At 39.1% G+C, this 18,358-nt stretch overlaps 1 protein-coding gene across 7 annotated transcripts in view; it reads right to left on the bottom strand.

Moving 5' to 3' along the window:
* LOC115224197 (striatin-3) overlaps positions 1-18,358 on the bottom strand; it is a 253,651-nt gene that overhangs the window by 119,353 nt on the left and 115,940 nt on the right. The window lies entirely within an intron of this gene.

Here is an 18,358-nt window from a genome sequence, read left to right as displayed (position 1 = left end):
AATTCTCTAATCCACTGCTCCTTTTTTTTAATAAATGTTTCTGATTTAAGCACAACACTAGCAGTTTAGGGAGAAGAGGGTTAGTCAATTACATTGAGCCCAGTACTCAACTGGTACTGTATTTTATTGGCCCTGTAGGAACGAAAGGCAAAAGTTGACTTCAGCAAGATTTTATCTAGGAAGATAACGGGCCCACAGCAAATAGCAACAAATATTTTTACCTACTTTTAATGATAGTGTCAATCCATAATAAATAAATAATAACCAATAATTCTAATGTAGGCACAGGGTCAGAATTTGGTGGAATGGGGCCAGTAGATAAATGTTTCTGATTTAAGTACAACACCAGTAGTTTAGGGGGAAGAGGGTTAGTCAATTACATTGAGCCCAGTACTCAACTGGTACTGTATTTTATTGGCCCTGTAGGAACGAAAGGCAAAAGTTGACTTCAGCAAGATTTTATCTAGGAAGATAAGAGGCCCACAGCAAATAGCAACAAATATTTTTACCTGACACTTTTAATGATAGTGTCAATCCCTCTCTCTCTTTCGGAGAGGCACTGAGCAGCTATACGCACACATACACACACGGCAGTAACTTCCGCCTACTGAATTCAATCACAAAGCTTCGGTCGGCTCGGGGCTATAGCAGAAGACACCTGCATAAAGTGCCACGCAGTGGGACTGAACCCGAAACCATATAGCTAGGAAGCAAGCTCCCTAACCACACAGCCATGCCCGATAATAAATAAATAATAACCAATAATTCTAATGTAGGTACAAGGCCTGAATTTTGAGGGGGGGGGACAAGTGAAATTACATCGATTCCAGTGTTTCACTGGTACTTAATTTATCGACCCCGAAAGGATGAAAGGCAAAGTCAACCTCGGCAGAATTTGAACTCAGAACGTAACAACAGACAAAATACCGCTAAGCATTTCGCCTAGCATGCTAACGATTCTGCCAGCTCGCTGCCTTCATCACTTAATAATAATAATAATATAATAATAATAATAATAATAATAGTGTCAAATTTTGGCACAAGGTCAGCAAGTTCAGAGGAGAGGGTAAGTCAATTAAAATGATCCATTATTCAGCTAGTACTCACTTTCCAGCTGTTTACCTTCTGAGTTCAAATGCCGCTGAGGTCAACTTTGCCTTTCATCCTTTTGGGGTCAATAAAATAAGTACCAGTTAAACACTGGATCGATGTAATCAACTTACCAGTTCCCCCAAAATTGCTGGCTTTGTGCCTAAATTTGAAACATTATTATTATTATTATATTATTATTATCATCATCATCAAGGTGGCAAGCTGGCAGAATGGTTAGCACACTAAGCTAAATGCTTAGCAGTATTTTGTCTGCCTTTGTGTTCTGAGTTCAAATTCTGCCAAGGTTGACTTTGCCTTTCATCCTTTCGGGGTCGATAAATTAAGTACCAGTGAAACAGTGGGGTCTATTAAATCAACTAGACCCCTCCCCCAAAATCTCAGGTGTGTGCCTATAGTAGAAAGGATCATTATTATTATTATTATTATTATTATTATTATTATTCACACTGGGCAAAATGCTTAGCGGTATTTCGTCCATCTTCATGTTCTGAGTTCAAATTCAGCCAAGGTTGACTTTGCCTTCCATCCTTTTGGGGTTGATAAAATAAGTACCAGTTGAATACTGGGGTCGATGTAATCGGTTATCCTCCTCCCCCAAAATTTCAGGCCTTGTGCCTATGTTAGAAAGGATTATTATTATCATTATTATTATTACTATTATTATTATTATTATTATTATTATTATTATTCAGTAGTATATTTTTTTATATCGTGCTTTCACTTCACTACCGAGCGCAGCTCTGTGTGCCTTGGGTATGTGCTGTGATTTATTGTGATGCTTTGATGGTTATTGTATGGAAAGTGTTCTGCGTAGGATGTGTGCAGTGCCCAGTAGTGCAATTTTCTGTATGTTATATGTGTTTGTAAGTCCTGGTGTTTTTGTTATGTATTTGTCTGTATTATTATTATTATTATTATTATTATTATTATTATTATCTTTGTTATTATTAACAGCAGCATCACCAGCAGCACAATCTTTTGAAAAAGATTCAGCGTCTTTGAATTTATTTTGCTATATTTATGGAAAGGACATCTGTTAATTTCCCTACAAGTCCTCCCATATTTTAACTGCAGCTGAACCTCGTGATGCCACAAAAAGTGAAAGAAAGAAGCCAATAACAGCGAGAAGTCTAGATCATTTATTTCCACTGTAAAGTCAGTAATGTTCAAACTGTTGTTGTTTCCATTCTTCACCGCCCTTTCTAACTAATGCCATCACTCACATCAACAGCCTCTTTTAATTTAGTATTAATGTGCCGTTTATAGAGAACATATATAATCAGTGGTGGCAAGATGTAATTTATGATAACCAAGCACTGCAGTTTGTCACCAGCTCCACACTAACACCACAGTTCCATCATCAGTACAACCAATGTGAGAGGATCAGTGGACTGTCTATTGCAGGCAAATCAATACTAGATTACAATCAGCTTTGCTGCCATCTCTGTTGTACAGTTGACTGGTTGGTCGGTCGGTTGGTTGGTTGAACAGAGAAGAGAAGAAAAACATCTATTTTTTTTATTATAGAAATTTAGGGCAGTGTTCATCAACGGTTGGTATTCTTTAGTCCCAGGTCAGACCTGATCCAGTAAACTTGCAATTAACGAATTTCCGGTCATGACCATCCAGTTTTGTTTTTGTTTTTTTGTTTTTCTTAGGTTTATTGAATCTAGGACTACATTAATCCATGTTTCTACTCTTTTTAATAAAACGAAGTGATGAGAGAGAGTTAGTTATTTCTAGCAGGTCGACTTGATCAGGGTTGACTTGGAAGCTAAAGCAAAAAGACAATAACATGCAGAGGATTCATAAGCGATTGAAGACGTAAGTGGTTACTCAAACTACTAGAAATAGCAGCCAAATCTCCACTGAGTATATGATGAGCAAGAGATAGAAAAGAAAAGGAAGTATGGAAGACAAGTATGAGGAACCAAATTATAGTAATTTTACAAAATGTTCTTACTATTATCAATAGTCGCATCAATAGAGATTAAGTCTCTTGTGTTACACACATAGCGAATGGTACTACAAGATTGAACATGGCCCAGGCATGCCTATGTGTCAGTGTTTGTCTCCTTACCATTGCTTCACAACTGATGTTGGTGTATTTACATCTCTGTAACTTAGTGGTTTGGCAAAAGAGGCCGATAGAATAAGTACTAGACTTACAAAGTCCAGTGGTCGATTTCTTCATCATGGCTGCAGTCAAATGACTGAAACAAGTAAAAGAATAAAAGAATGAGCTTTGGTGGAGAAGATTTTTATGGATTCCATGGACAGCGAGGCTTACCAATGGAGAAGTTCTTGAGCAGATCAGGCCGAAAATGTTGCTAGAAGCTAGGATCACCAAGCATAGATTGGCATATTTCGGTCATGTTATGCAGAGAAAATCCCTGGAGAAGGACATCATGCTCGGAATGGTCAGTGGCAAGAGAGGAAGAGGCCGACCAAGAACCCGCTGGCTTGACACCATCAAGAGTGATACCGGAATGGACATAGCCAATCTGAAAGAAGCGGCCCAGGATAGAACTGACTGGAGGACACTGATCCAATGGGTAACCGAGAGTCGACTTCGACTGAGCGGATAGATAGATTTAGATTCAATCCTTTCCCTTTTACTTTCTATTCCTGTCGAGACCAATATTACCTTTCACTCCTCCAAGAGTTAAAGAATACCAGCTATACATTATGGGTTTTAAATAAACCAAACGCATCAGCAGCAGTGAGATTTAATGTTTGGTTTACTACTTCAGACAGTGGAGGCGCAATGGCCCAGTGGTTAGGGCAGTGGACTCGCGGTCGTAGGATCGCGGTTTCGATTCCCAGACCGGGCGTTGTGCGTGTTTATTGAGCGAAAACGCCTAAAAGCTCCACGAGGCTCCGGCAGGGGATGGTGGTGATCCCTGCTATACTCTTTCACCACAACTTTCTCTCACTCTTACTTCCTGTTTCTGTTGTACCTGTATTTCAAAGGGCCGGCCTTGTCACTCTCTGTGTCACGCTGAATATCCCCGAGAACTACGTTAAGGGTACATGTGTCTGTGGAGTGCTCAGCCACTTACATGTTAATTTCACGAGCAGGCTGTTCCGTTGATCGGATCAACCGGAACCCTCATCATCGTAATCGACGGAGTGCTTCCACATTTAAGACAGTGGAATGGCAGTAATTTACAAGATTTAGTTTCAGCATTCTTCTTGGGTTCAAATCACAGGTACCTTTTTGTCCCTCTAAAAGTTGACATTTGCCTTCTAAATCTCCAAGGGTGTGGAGGAGACTCTCTAATCAACTTTACCTTTCTTCTCTCCTAGAAATTCAATCAAAATAAGCCCCTCTACATATATGGCTTTGTTGCAGTGCGACAAAGTGAATCAAACAAGTAAAAGACACCTGGTCTACACGTACATGTGTATATTATATGCACATGAGAAAGTGCAAGCATGAGTAATACGTGTGTGTGTGTGTGTGTGTGTGTGTGTACATATAAACAAGAAGAGATGTGAAAAGGAAATTCTAAGAAGCCTTCAATAATGTCACACTAAGTCTAGAACATTCTAAAAATGACATTTTCTTTTGTACAGTTTACATAGCAACCAGGGGATACTGACATGTGGTAAGAATGGTTCCACACAGCCTGTAGAAGTGATGGTCCTTGACGAAAATGATGGTTGTGGTGGAGGTATTATTAGAATTATGAAGTTTTTTGTAGTAATGTCATATTAAAAACATGACATAAATTCAGTGATCAGATGACACATCTCACCTGTAATGGCTTTCTGTTCTGGCAGTAAAGAAAAGAAAAAAATAACTGTCTTTTTCTTTAGAAAGTCAAACAACAGTTAAATAAACCTGAAGGGGATTTAACATACATTTATAAGGAATACGGCATAAGTAAATCCAAAGAGACAGTTTTTGGTAACATGGCAGTTGTTAACAAAAAAAAAATTTAATTTATCGACCACATACTCAATGTATATGCTCGGCTTGTTCACTGATAGGCAGCATTTTAGCATGGTAGGGATGACTCCCTCTAAGTGCTCGGTGTTAAAATATCTAAAAGTTATAGACAAGCAAGACAATGCATCCCAATTCCATTCCAGATCGATGGATATCGATATGTCACCATTTTTGTGGACTATCGACAATCACATGCCTGAATCAAATTGGAGGTAAACTGGAATCACCAGTCAATGACTATATGCTCAAAATAATTAAGGGGTGAGAGCTAACCTTTTATAAAAAAAAAGGGGGGGGGGTAAAAAAAAACTACCAGAGAATGACACTATCAAATTAACCAGTGGCAGATTAGTTTTAGAATGTTTGTTACTCCATAAAACAGGAACCTAGTGTCACTGATAACTGCAAATAGAATGAAGGCCTCGAGAAAGAGAAAGAGAAATCCTTATCTCTTCTCTGTAAATTTATATTTCAACATAAAATTCCTGTTTCACTATGTTTTAATGGAATCCACCACACATACACACACACACCTGCCTTTTCCCATATCTTGCACCCTCCTCCTATCCATTCTACCCTTTCTCATGTCATTGGTCTCTTGCCCTCCCTTTCTCTACCTTTCTCTCTCTTTCTATTCCCCTTCTTAGTCACCTGATTAAATGCACATGCCTTAGATTATTGAGTACTCTCTATTTAACACTCTAAAGATTAACTTTCTGCTGCCATTGCTTCCTCTCTTATTCCCCACCCCACTTCCTGTGACAGTGCTATGATGAAACCCACCACACTCCTACAAGTGAATACTAAGCAAGGTTACCTTTCTAGTGCTGACAACACAAAATGTGCCCTCAGTTCATCCTCAAAAAAGTGATTGACAAAATGAGCAGAGAAAGTGTAAGACTGAAATCCCCTTTAATCCTGTCAGCCCAAAGACTATTCAACATTTCTAGTATTGGTACAAGAAAATGCACCCAATACACACTTTGTAAAGTAGCTGGCAAGAGGAAGGGCTTTCAGCTAAAGAAACCAAACCAAATAACACATACAAGCTCCCATCTTTAGGAGCAATAGCACCCTGTAAGAAATTAATCAGACTATGACACCCATCCAACCCATGCCAGCAAAGAAAGCAGACAGAATAAAAAATGGTAATGATGATAATAATTATTGTATAGGAGACTGACAGTCACAATTGCCATTATCAGAATCATAATGATGATGATTCAAAAATAATTTACTAATTCACTGTAAGATATCTTCTACAGTTATCCTTGTGTGCTTGTAATCAGATCTATCCCTTCCAGAGAAACGTCGTTGTCATCATCATTTAACGTGTTTTCCATGCTGGCATGGGTTGCAGAGTTTGATCAGAGCTGTTAAAGTCAGGGGCCACACCAGGCTCCATTGTCTGTCCTGGCTTGGTTTCTATGGCTGGATGCCCTTCCTAATGCCAACCACTCAACAGAGAGCACTGTGTACTTTTTATGTGGCACCAGCACCAATGCTTTTAATGTGGCACCAGTACCGACATCAATTCTGCTATGGCAGACAAGTTTCCTTGAGTACAGCAAGACACCAAAACTAACATTATAACAATAACGATGCTGATGATGATGACAACAAAGAACATTCAAAATATATTTACTAACTCGATGTAAACTACCTTCCACATTTATTACCATCTATTTTTAGCCCAATCTATATACGCATAGCAAAATATCTGATAACACAAAGATCTCACAATCTACACTAAATCTGGCAAACACCTAAAACAAAGGAAAACGGCTGAAATCATAATTCACTGGCTGAAACGGTAAACAAGCAACATGGAATTTAGCCAGGACAGTTAACATAACATCATCAGCATCGTTCTAAGCCAATTTTTCCATAAAACATAATACATGGCTGAATCAGCTAGACAAAAATTTCACAGTGTGTCACCAGTTCACATGGACCTTCTTCATCTGAGCAAACAAAGCAACAATGTGAAAGCCAGCAAACTTTGTTACTGTGTATGCCATGTTACTTTGGTATGGTTTTTCACAGTTGGATGTCCTCCTTATAACCAAACATTTTTCACCATCGACTGGCTTCCGTGTCGGTGGCACGTAAAAAGCACCATCCGAATCGTGGCCGAAGCCAGTGCCGCCTCGACTGGCTTCCATGCAGGTGGCACGTAAAATGCACCAATCCGACCGCGGCCGATGCCAGCCTCGCCTGGCACCAGTGCAGGTGGCATGTAAAAAGCACCCACTACACTCATGGAGTGGTTGGCGTTAGGAAGGGAATCCAGCCGTAGAAACATTGCCAGATAAGACCGGAGCCTGGTGCAGCCTTCTGGCTTCCCAGATCCCCAGTTGAACAGTCCAACCCATGCTAGCATGGAGAACGGATGTTAAACGATGATGATGATGATGATGATGAATGTATGAACTGGGTGTATTTTATCATGCACCCAGTATTAACTATTAACATTAATGTTCTATCAGTTTTCAGTTACCAATGATAAACACTGCAACAATGTGAAATGGTGATATAAGTAAAAGATTGTGAGTCAAAAAAAATAATTAGATTTGTTTTGTTGAGTGGGGGCAGTTATCACCTGATGCAAATCAGATTTTGCTGTTGTTTTTTTACAATATACTTATAAGGTCAATGTGCAATATCAGAAACACGGATACCAGCAAATATGCAACACACACCCATCAAATGCCACCTATCCATATCTACTAAAAAAAAGGACTCACACTCAGTGGCCTGGGAATGAAATTTGCTTAGGGAGTGTGAACTTGGGTCCAAATTTTTTTACAAACAAGGCCAATTTTTTTTTTCAATCTTAATATCAAAACAAACACGGGTATAATAATATATAGATACATACATACATATATACATTAATAAATATATATAAACTGGCACTCCATCGCTTATGACACTGAGGGTTCCAGCAGATCCGATCAGTGGAACAGCTTGCTCATGAGATTAACATGCAAGTGGCTAAGCACTCCACACAGACATGTGTATCCTTCACATACTTTTCAGGAAAATTCAGCGTGACACAGAGTGTGACAAGGCTGGCCCTTTGAAATGCAGGTACAACTCATTTTTGCCAGCTGAGTGGACTGGAGCAATTTGAACTAAAATGCTTTGTTCAAGGCCACAGCATGCTACCAGGAATCAAACTCGCAATCCGAATACCCTAACCACTAAGCCACGTGCCTTCACGGTGTGTGTGTGTGTGTGTGTGTATATATGTATATATATATATATATATATATATATATATATATATACACACACACAATCTTGTCAAATGCCTTAACAAAATCAAAGTATATACAGTCAGTGTCCTTCCCTCTCAAGAAATTATTAAGAATAGTGCTATGGTGTTGTAATAGTTGTGAAAGGCAACTTCATCCAGTTCAAAAACCATGCTGTACGTCATCTACGAGCTTGTTTTCCACAAGGTATGTAAGAATTCTATTTCGGACAATGCATTTGATAATTTGAGACATGTGAGATGTGAAAGAAACAGGTCTGTAATTTTTAGCTTCAGCCCTGCTGCACTCCATTGTGTACAGGTGTTACTATTGTGTCTTTCAGTAGTTCTGTGAATTTGCTGGAATCTAGGGACTTTTGAAATAGTATCTTAAATGATTTCACAAGGCTATTTTTGCACGTTTTTAGCAGTATGACTTAGAGACCATCTGGTCCAGATGCTGAATTTGAATCTAGGTCATTAGCTGTAAGTATATCATCTTCTGTTGCATCATTAATTTTTAGCTGTGTCTCTGTAGTTGAGTTCTGAGGGATCAAAGAATTCATTTGGTTCACATATTATTTCGTTAGCTATGGGTTGGGAAAATGCAATGTCACAATATCAACTTAAGAATGTTGCATATTTGTGATGAGTAATTTGTATATGATCCATTTTGATCCATTAGAGAGTCAATCTGGTTATGTGTAGCTGATTTTGTTTAGCGAAATGGAAAAAGAACATAGAAATAGATTTTATATTTTACACTGCTCGTTGTTCCATTAGCAAAGTTTCTTTTTCATGAGATAGTTTTAGAACCAGTTGGATGCTCTTTTTTTTTTTTTTGTCAATCTCAATTTTTTTCCTCAAGTTTGGTTTTTGAGTTGTTTTGTTGGTTTGGTTTTGTTACACATTAGTATCTGCCTGTATTGCAAAATCGAGTGTTTTCAAGAATGGGTATGTTTATATGGGGCATGCTTTCAACAGATCCTGATTAACTCTTCATACAGAAACTTCATTTCCTTGTTAACACTGGGGTTGCCAATATGCTGAGACCAATTTGTTTTGAGGATTTCAGTTTCAATTTCCTCCCACTTGGCCTTCCTGAAATTCAAGTTTATGCGAAGTAAGTCATGTTTGATGTTATTTGTGTTTGTGTGTTGCTCTTTTTGTGGTCGGAAATAGCTGTGGGAATAACCTGAACATCGTGAATGAAGTCTGTATTGGTGGTCGTGTGCAGTCTATGAATGATATCTAGAACAAGACATTTGATGATGGGCAGAGGACAAACAGATCAGAAGAGCTGCGCATGTACAAGTGTGTGTGTGTGTGTTTGGTGGTAACTGTTGTCAATGCGCTATTTGAGCATGATCCGAACTTCTGAACTAAAATAAGATGTACTGCTTTTTCTCATAGATTCCAAAGATTACAAAGACATACACCAGTATGGCAAGACCAAAGAGTCCACCTTCTTGACACCAGCAGCACTCAAATACTGACACACAAAGTGGTGGTGGTTATAGTTCAGGTATCCTTACTCAGAGAACTAAAATATCTGTAAATGAAAACACTGCTCAACAGGTTTGATGGCAGAGTGTGTTATTTTGAGAAATAATAATAATAATAATAATAATAATAATAATAATAATAATAATAATAATTAAAAAAAAAAAAATAATAATAATAATAATAATAATAATAATAATAATAATAATCCTTTCTACTGTAGGTACAAGGCCTGAAATTTGGGGTGGGGGGACAGGTCAATTACATCAACACCAGTGTTTCACTGGTACTTAATTTATCGACCCTGAAAGGAGGAAAGGCAAAGTCAACCTCAGCAGAATTTGAACTCAGAACATAGCGGCAGGTGAAATACCAACAAGCATTTCACCTGGCATGCTAGCAATTCTGCCAGCTCACTGCCTTCAAAATCATGAGATTTCTGTGTCCAGTCCCACATGGCTTCAGATTCAGTTCCACTGCATAGCATCTTTTGTGATATAACCTTAAACTGACAAGCACCTTAGAGGGATTAGCAGACAAAAATTGAGAAAAAGCCTGTTGTGCGTGTCATTTCCATATATCCTCATTCATTAACAGCACTTGAGCGAAACTTGAGTCTTTGTTTACATTCTCCAGTAACTAAAAGTCTTGTAGTTCAAAAGTTCCATCACTATCAACATAAGATCAATGAAATGAAAATACTCTACTTGAAGGGAAGCAGATACGGTTTGGTGACAGGTAAAAAATATGTGATTTGTTTCAGGCTAACAAATTTATTTCAACAAGTTATTTCTAACCTGAGTTGTTCACAAACGTTTTTTTTTTTTTATTTGCTTATGGACCTTCTTTGATTCCTATTTTACTCTACTGGTCCCCACTGTAGACATTCACTGCTAAAAAAAATCCCATTATATTTTTGATAATTAAATATTATTAGGAACTGTATTAAAAAATTGTTGAAATATTTTGAGTAGAGTAGAAGTATAACCAATTTATTGGTTACACATAAGCTTACCACATGGCTATGTGGTAAAGAAGTTTGCTTCCCAACCATATGGTTCTGAGTTCAGTCCCACTCCGTGGCACCTTGGGCAAGTGTCTTCTACTATAGCCTCAAACTGACAAAAACCTTGTGAGTGGATTTAATAGACAGAAACTGAAAGAAGACCATCGTGTGTATGTATGTGTGTGTGTATGAGTATATATATATATTCAATCAGCAAAATGGATTGATAGAGTAAGTACAAGGCTTCCAAAGAATCAGTTTTGAGTTCGCTTTCTTTAACTAAAAAAATATATGTATATATTTGTGTGTATATATTTATGTATATATATATATTTGTACTTGTGTTGGTCCCCACCACCATCACTTGACAACCAATGTCGGTGTGTTTACATCCCTGTAGCTTAGCTGTTTGGAAAATGAGACTGATAGAATAAGTACCAGGCTTACAAAGAATCAATCCTGGGATCACTTTCTTCGACTTAAAGGACCCCACCAAGGGCCATGTGGACCCCAGTTGAGAACTACTGATCTAACCCATTAATCCATACCAGCATGGAAAAAAAAAAAAAGAATGGATAGTGCTGATGACGATGGTGATGATGATGACATCCTTCCTGTCTGTCAGTCTGCAAATCCTGACAGAGTTATACGAGTGCTGCTGTGATACACAGCTTGTTGTGAGCATCTAAACGAGGCAGAAGTCATTTACTCTATGTGTCAGACAACAGATGATTTCTTCCAAAGAACATTGGAAGGTTGGAGATTTACCCAATATTGAAATAGTACAGTATTGATCCCTCCAGAGACGAACAAAGGGTAACTTGACCTCAGCAGGATTCAAACGCAGAGTACACACAAACAGCTTGAATGGATACCACAAGACAGTCTAACCTATCAGTTTATATATGTATATATATATGCATTGCAAATACACAAACGACAAGTAGAAAAAAACATACAACGCATAGAGTAATAGAGTACACAAACAGATGGAAGACAAACACAGAAGGCCCCCAATTCCTCAGAGAGAGAGAGAGAAAGAGAGAGAGAGAGAAGAGAGAGAGAGAGAGAGAGAGATGTCCCTCTATGTTGTGTGTGTGTGTATTTTATATATATATGTATGTGTATTTGTATGTTTTATACACACACACACACACACACACACACACATATATATATATAATACATTATACACACACATATATAATGGACATACATCAGTAGACATAAGAAGCTGGGTGGAAAATGCCAATATCTGCTAAAATTTCTATATTAACTTTTCCATTTAGATTTATGGACTGAATCCAGACAAAGTGTGTATCAACTACATTGACAATGAAGAACTGCTAATTTACTATTATAGTAGCATTAGTAGCGGCAGCAACTGATGGAACTAGTGACTGGCATGAGAGAGAGAGAGAGAGAGAGAGAGAGAGAGGTGGGGAGAGAGAGAGAGTAACTAAGGAAACTGGGGGAAATGTTCAGAGAGAAATCGGTGAAGAGGAACATCCCTCACCAAAATTTTAAAAAAATAAATAATAATAATACGGAATATGTATGTAGCAGATAGGAAGATAAGTAAGCCTTAGCAGAGTGTGTGTTTGTGTGTGTGTGTGTGTGTGTGTGTACATGCTAATCTGCTGCTGCTGTCACTCCTCTCTCCACCCTGAAATAGTCTGAAACATCAGTAATAGACAGACAGAGACAGAGAAAGAGAGACAGAGACAGAGAAAGTGAGACAGAGACAGAGAAAGAGAGACAGAGAAAGAGAGACAGAGAAAGAGAGACTGAGACAGAGAAAGAGAGACAGAGACAGACAGAGACAGAGAAAGAGAGACAGAGACAGAGAGACAGAGACAGAGAAAGAGAGACAGAGAAAGTGAGACAGAGAAAGTGAGACAGACAGACAGAAAAAAAAACAGAGAGGCAGAGAAAGACAGAGAAAGACAGAGAGAAAGAAAGACAGAGAAAAGATGGAGAAAAGGACAGAAAGAGAGAGGAAGGGAGAGAGAGAGAGAGAGAAAAAGGGAGAGAGCACAAGGAAACCTTTAACATATGTCCAGTTTATTCTTTTTCTTTTCAACAAGAAGAAAACAGGAGAGAAGAAAAGAGTGAGTGAGAGAGAGAGAGGAGAGAGAGAAAGAGTGTGTAAATTATTTCTCTTGTCTATTCATGTATTGGAATGATGAAGAGAAAGCTGGAACACACGGGAATAACTAAAGCGCAACAGTTAGTATTAGTAGTAGTAGCAGTAGTAGCAGTGGTGTTGGAGATGGCATTGCTAGTGGCAGCAGTAGCAGCAGTTAGATTTGACTAAAATAAAGTAGTGACAGGTTTGATTATTATTGGCAGAATAGGTAAAGTGATATATGACAGCCAACATCCTGTGCTGCCTTACAATGATTTAATGATGTCCCTCTATGTTTCCAAGTTCAAATCTCACCGTGGTTAACTTTACTCTCCAATGTTATAGGAGCAATAAAATAAAGTGTTTGTCATGTACTGGGATGATTTATATCAACTGTTTCATCCCACCTAATCAGCAAACTTGTATCTAAGTCTTTGTAGAATCATTACAACCGTCAAACAAAATGCCTCGCCATATCTTTTCCAGTTCTTTACATTCTGAGTTCAACACTTGTTAAGGTCAGCTGTATCTATCATCCCTCAGGTGTCGATAAGATAAAATACCTGTCAAGAACTAGGTGTGATTTAGTAAGCTGAACTTCTTCCACCAAAACTTCAAACCTTCTGCTTCTGTTAGAAAATTATCATTTTTACTATTTTACTTCTCAGAGCTCTTGGTCTTATTTGCTCTTGTTGATCCTGTGAGAGCAGACAAGCTGTTACCAGAGGTCTCACAGGATCTCTTTCTGTAAATTATAAGCTTTGGCGGTTGGATGTTAACTTAAGGTGGAAGACAACACCCAAGTACCAAAGCTACTAGCCTCTTTTGCAGGACTGTTAAGTTACAGGGACATAACAAACTTACACCAGTTATCAAGCAGTGGGGGGAACAACACAGACACACACACATACATACATACATACATACACACATACAAAAGTCCACCAAACTCACTCACAAGGCATTGTCTGGCCTGAGGGCTATAATAGAAAACACTTGACCAAAGTGCCACACAGTGGGATTGAACCCAAAACCACATGGCAAAGTGAGCTTCCTAACCACATAGCCAAACCTGCAGATGAAAGATGTAATTCCATGAATCACTAGACAGATACATAAATAGAGGGAGAACAAAGTGGAATGACCATCATCCATGTGTGTGATGTCCCTCTGTCAGCAATAAACTGTGCCATATTAGGACAAGACAATGACACCAAGAATGAAAACAGTCATTGTCATCACCATTAGGTTGAGATTGTTTTGAATCAAATGTCTCTGATGCTCCATCCACCTCCATCTCTTTATGACATATGAAAGTTCCCTTCAGCAACATCTAATGTCATCTGTTAATTTACTGATATGTTTTTCCCGAGTCACAATGTGAGCAAGATTATTTCAAGGAATCCAAAGTAGGGTGTCACTAACCAACCCTTCCTTACTTCTTCAGCAATGTCCAGCAAAACAATCTCTTTTTTGCTTGAGGGTGTATGATACCTTGGGAAGCTAGTTGGAGAATATATTTTCTGTTTGTTTGTTTTTGTGGAAATATTCTAAGACATACAAAACAGCATGAAGCATGCATGTGTAGATGTCAACCAGCAAAGTTCCAAGCCTTCTGCTTAGTGTCCAGGTTGAAGATCCATAAAGTAACACAGACTCAAACACTGTGCAGGGGCTCTTTTAACTTGCCTATCCTTACTTTTACTCCTCTACCTGAAGTTCTTTTATAGATTCTCCAAGAGCTTAGATTTCCATATTACATGGAGAATTGTAAGGGCTGCCCAGGTCTCACTGATACATTGCTTAATATCTGTCACTGTAAACACTTTATTGATCCTGCAGTTCTTTTTAGCCTAGCATGTCAAAATTGAAATTTCTTTAATAAAATACATACTCTCAAGGCGCAGGAGTGGCTGTGTGGTAAGTAGCTTGCTAACCAACCACATGGTTCCGGGTTCAGTCCCACTGTGTGGCATCTTGGGCAAGTGTCTTCTGCTATAGCCCCGGGCCGACCAATGCCTTGTGAATGGATTTGGTAGACGGAAACTGAAAGAAGCCTGTCGTATATATGTATATATATGTATATGTGTTTGTGTGTCTGTGTTTGTCCCCCTAGCATTGCTTGACAACCGATGCTGGTGTGTTTACGTCCCCGTTACTTAGTGGTTCGGCAAAAGAGATCGATAGAATAAGTACTGGGCTTACAAAGAATAAGTCCTGGAGTCAATTTGCTCGACTAAAGGCAGTGCTCCAGCATGGCCACAGTCAAATGACTGAAACAAGTAAAAGAGTATACATGTAAGTGATGTAATTGAAGTATCACTTACAAGTAGACAAGTATTCTATTGCAGGATTATTGTTTTCTTTATGTGCTTGTTATTCAAAATTTTCATATCTTTAATCACCATCATCATCATCATTGTTCGACCGTGGTCGAGACAATGGAATTTACCATGCTACACCAGACTTCACGGTCCATCATAGCATTACGGAGGTCCTGTTGCTGGATGCCTGTATCCCTGGAGATTACATCAGGGTAGGAGAGTATGCGCCCTCTGGTATTGCGGGTAGATGGCTTCCAGAGGAGAAGAGTAGAAATTACCTCTTTTTCAGCTGGAGATTACATCAGGGTCGGAGAGTGTGCACCCTCTGGTATTGCGGGTAGATGGCTTCCAGAGGAGAAGAGTAGAAATTGCCTCGTTTTCAGCTCTACAACAATGTCCAGCAAACTGGTACACACACACACACACACACACACACACGAACATGTACACACACACACACACACACACACTATAAAGCACAGTCCTTCACACACATACTTTCTGAAGCACATACCCACACGCACTTCTAAAGCATGCACATAGATATATAAGTGATGTAATTGGAGCATCACTTGTACGTATCCATGTATTTTATTACAGGATGGTTCTTTTCCTTTCCATGCTTGTTCTCTCTCCAGGACCACAGTCTGTCACCCAAAACCCATTGCATATCACTACTGACACGCGTCAAAGTTTGGCTCTTACAGTCCTGGAAGGTTGATACTTTTCAGAAGGCACACGTAGACTTCTTTATAATATGTATTTCACTACTGCCCACAAGGGGCTAAACACAGAGGGGACAAACGGATTATGTCGATTACATCGACCCCAGGGCGTAACTGGTACTTAATTTATCGACCCCGAAAGGATGAAAGGCAAAGTCGACCTCGGCGGAATTTGAACTCAGAACGTAACGGCAGATGAAACACTGCTATGCATTTCGCCCAGTGTGCTAACGAGTCTGCCAGCTCGCCGCCTTCCTTTATAATATGCGTGCATGCTTTAAAATATCTACGTGCATGCTTTAGAAGTGCGTGTGGGTATGTGCTTCAGAAAGTATGTGTGTGAAGGACTGTGCTTTAGTGTGTGTGTGTGTGTGTGTGTGTGTGTGTGTGTGTGTGTGTGTGTGTGTATGTGCACACATGCATTTGCATACATGTTCTTGTGAATGAATGTGTGTGCTTCAGAATGTGGGTGGGGAAAGGGTTAGAACGTATCAGACTGCTTTAGAATGCATGTATTCTAATGCAATAGTTCATTAATAACGGGGAAAGGGGTTCTAGAATGTACGAGAGACAGGGAGAGTAGGTACAAGGTATGGGAACAGCTCACCCCACCTTCAACATAAATAAAATAGGTCATGACACATCGCTGTAGAGACAGACACAATAGTGCGTGCGTGCGTGCATGTGTGTATGTGTGTGCATGTGCACACACACACACTCTTGTATGATGTAATATAGAATTTTGGAGGGCTTCTGTCTAGATATCAGGTAGATAGAGATGACTAATTGCAAATTACATATAGTCTATCTAACAGGATATACTATACAGCTAACAAAAGTACACCATACAGCCAAGCTAAAAGAGGGCTATGGTGTATAGACAGTAACTGAAAAGCTATAGGCCTATAGATAACTAACTGAGGGCTATGAGACCTACAGTTAGCTAACAATGATACACACACACACACACACACACACACGAGGGGGTGATGAAAAGTATCTGGTTTTAAGGGTCTAACGAAAGGCCTGGTTGGAAGCCCAGCTTTCCTTTTTTTTTTTTTTTTTTTTTACAAGGCTTAGAAAAACTGAAAGACTGCTAATATAAGTGGGTAAATCTGAGAGGAAGAATAAGTTGTATAATATAATGATCCACCTGTATTTTCTTTCACTCAAAGCCAGGAACTTTTCAGCACCCTGCCCTCATGCGTGTGTGTATACACACACACACACACACACACACACACACATATAGCTAACAAGAGTAGAGAATTGGAGTGTGAATGGCGAATGTAGTTAGGTAGATGTATATATCAAGAAGGGTGTGTGCCATGTTACATAAATCTGGGTAGTTGTTTAGTTCTAGATAAGTCCTGATCAACAATGATGACCATCCCAGTTGTTTTGTTGACAGCTTTCCAAGAAGGAAGTAGGTGTAGCTAAATTATTAGGTAGTAATTAGTAATTTAATCAGTGAGAAATAAAGGAAAAATAACAAAATAAAATGAAATATGAATAATATATAAATAAAATAGGTCAATATTATTTTTCACTCGGGCACACATACAAACAGACTCCCTTCAGTTTTCATCTTCCAAATCCATTCAAAAGACTTTGGTCAGCCTTGGAGCTATAGTAGAAGACAACTGCCCAAGGATTGAACTTGAAACCATGTAGGTTGGTAAACCACATCTGCAACTCTGTCTGTGTGTGCGTGTGTGTGTGTGAATGTTGTTATACTTCAGAATGGTCGTCATATTTTGCCATTAATTTGTAAGATATGACCCTCCCCAACACATGATTTCACATTAAGAATCATGCAAAACAAATGCATTAATGCATGCACATGCACACATACATACATATATATATATATATATATATATATAAAAATCGAAATCGATCAACATCAATGGAAACTGCAGCTGTGATACCAGTGCTGGTGGAACGTAAGCGAACCATCCGAATGTGGCCGTTGCCAGCCTCGCCTGGCCTCCATGCCAGTGGCACGTAAAAAGCACCATCTGACCGTGGCCGTTTGCCAGCCCCATCTGACACCTGTGCCGGTGGCACATAAAAAGCACACACTACACTCACAGAGCGGTAGGCGTTAGGAAGGGCATCCAGCCGTAGAAACATTGCCAGATCAGACTGGGCCTGGTGCAGCCTTCTGGCTTCCCAGACCCCAGTTGAACCGTCCAACCCATGCTAGCATGGAAAGCGGACGCTAAATGATGATGATGATATATAACATTCTGATAAAAGCATGCAGCCTGGTAGTTAAGGTATTTGGCTCATGACTGCAAAATCAACAGCTGAATTCCTGAACCAGATTGTGTTTTTGAGCA

This window comes from Octopus sinensis, linkage group LG25 (assembly GCF_006345805.1).
Source record: "Octopus sinensis linkage group LG25, ASM634580v1, whole genome shotgun sequence".
Classification (NCBI taxonomy): Eukaryota; Metazoa; Mollusca; class Cephalopoda; order Octopoda; family Octopodidae; genus Octopus; species Octopus sinensis.
The sequence above is the reverse complement of the archived record's forward strand: the minus strand, read 5'-3'. Positions and strand labels throughout refer to the sequence as shown.